The 2510-nt window shown below is 36.4% G+C and overlaps 1 pseudogene; it reads right to left on the reverse strand.

The window, feature by feature from the left end:
* Nucleotides 1-946: 946 nt before the first annotated feature.
* Nucleotides 947-1712, reverse strand: LOC129490543 (ATP synthase F(0) complex subunit B1, mitochondrial-like; annotated as a pseudogene).
* Between the last annotated feature and the right edge of the window lie 798 nt (nucleotides 1713-2510).

The raw sequence follows: 2510 nt of genomic DNA on the forward strand, positions 1-2510 counted from the left end.
CTTTGAAATGGCTGCTTTCCCACTATGGACACATGCTTCTCTCTTTTATTTGCTCATGAGTTACAGAGTACACTTGTGTAGTCATCTTTTTCTCTACATCACTGATAAGTTCATGACCTACATTCAGTTAGCAGTCAGAAGGAAAGTTGCATGAATGCTAAATCTTCTTGGCAACTGATCACAAATAGATATCCAGTACAAAAAGATGCAAAGCAGAAGAGAAAAAAATAATGTTTATTGAGCAAATACAGCTTGTCACACTCTTTACAGATATTACCCTATTTCAACATTACAAGGAATTTTCACACGAAATAGAGTATGCCTTTCCCCATCAACTGAATAATAAGCTCCTGGAATATGTGGCCCTGCTGATCTTGTTCATCACTGTATCCTTACATCCAACAAGATGCATGGCCCATCAGAGGCACTCAATAAATAGTTTAGAATAAATTATTAAATATAGTCATTGCAGTTCCTCTTATCTGTAAATCTGGCCCAAATCCCAATTCTATATCCAGCCTCACCAGCTGTATTTTACTCACAAAACTGAGCCTCACAAGATGGTTGGAACATTCTTTCTACATCCCAAGATTGCTTCCTTTTTTTCCCAACTGTTACTTTATTACAATATGGTGGAGTTCATTACAAATTTAAACTATAGCTTGATAATCTTTAACCAGACAGTTTTGATAAAGGCAAACTACTTATTTAAAAGTGATCATAGAACAACTCAAAATGTGGAGTAAGGAGGATGAGAAACATCTGACTGGCCAATAGATTTAGTTCTCTCAGTATAGGAAACTCGAACTTTTTATGTTTAGGCAAGGTAAACCATAACTTCAGTAGACAGCAATACAGAAAGACTTCGTCACATAGACTAGTTTCCATTTAGTAGGTCAAGGGTTTTTAGCTGTCTCAATTGGGATAGATAAATTTACAGGACTGCTCATGCTTGAGCCTTCTTTATGAACAACTTTTGATCAGCAAGGCACTTGGCAATTTTCTTTTCTAGCTGTGCTGTCCACCATTTGCTTCACTACCACATGCTTTTCCACACAGTTTATCGTGTGCTCTTGTTCCTTTCAACACATCATAACCTGTACAGAGATATGATAGTACAGGTGATTCTTTACCTCCTTATATACTCGATGCAGCCATTCCTGAAGAGTATTCTCCAAAGTCATAGCAATGTTATTCCTCTTGGCATCAAAAAGGTAATGGCACTTGTGACCCACAGCCTGCTGTGACTTCTCCAAATCAATGGTATCCTGGATTTGTTTGATGGAAGCATCCTTCACCTCTTCTAGTTGGGGAATTTTTTTTTTTTGCTCATTCAGTTTATCAGCAAATTCTCCAACAAAGGCACTGTATTTTTAAATTACAAAGATAAGTAACTCTACTACTGATATGGTAGAGAAGATCTCTGGGGTAATCACATATATTTCTTTGGAAAGAGCATACAACATAAGTCCAGTTCCAAACACATAAGGTCCTGTTATACCAGTTTTAGGATAAAGAAAATGGAAGAATTCCTCAGGGATCAGCCCAAGACGAACTTCTCCACATTCAGGAAGAGGTGGTAGAGGAGCAAGACATGGCTGCCCTGTGTGAAAGCTCCTTGTTGCCTGCAATACCCCTGGTCTGGGGAGGGCTGCCTTCTTCAGGGAGAGGGCTTCTGTCACAGCAGAAGAAAGTACCCCCTGGAACAACATATTCAGTGAGGGCCCAGGACAAAGAATCTGTTAGAAGCCCAAGACTGCTAAATGCAAAATAGTGATCACCAGAAACTCAGTTAATGTAGAAGAACATCATTCTGTCTCAGCTTGATTTAACTTTACTTTGACATAGAATCTTTAGTAAAACATCCGTTTCAAGTGCTACCTTGGCCTGTTTGTAGATAGTTCATTGGAGCAGTCTAGGATAAAATTCAAGATCCCATACAATAGAATATTTTCAAAATATATCATGTTCTGAAACCACCAGGTTTCCTTAGAATTCCTTTCATGGGTCATGAAAGAAGAAAAGTAGTTCACAGATTCAACTCCCATCATCTCATTAAGTGTAAATTAGACAATAAATTTGCATCTGTTTCTCTGCTTGAATCCTCTTGTAAGATGTTATTGACACAGAGAGTTAAGAGTCCAGGAATAGACTAATTTGTTTTACAGTGAAGCATGACCATATACAGATGATCATTTTTAAATTGATTTATTATTTTTTGTAATGACAAAATATTTATCCTGGTCATGGGTTTATTCAGAGACTACTTAAAATCAGAAAAATAATTTTAACTTCGGTTTCACTATTTAGTTTACTATTAAAACTAATTGATATTACTTCATAGCCTTAGAGATTTTTGTGTAAAATAATGAAAAATAATAAAATCTTTAAAGCATTATTTTGTGGCAAACATACTACAGTCTTGTTCTTATAAAATCATACTAATAAAACCTTAAGGGGAGTTGACTTGTACAAAATTAATTCATCCAGAAAGGCACTGGTGAAATGTG

The sequence above is a fragment of the Symphalangus syndactylus genome, chromosome 9 (genome assembly GCF_028878055.3).
Source record: "Symphalangus syndactylus isolate Jambi chromosome 9, NHGRI_mSymSyn1-v2.1_pri, whole genome shotgun sequence".
In the NCBI taxonomy this organism is placed as follows: Eukaryota; Metazoa; Chordata; class Mammalia; order Primates; family Hylobatidae; genus Symphalangus; species Symphalangus syndactylus.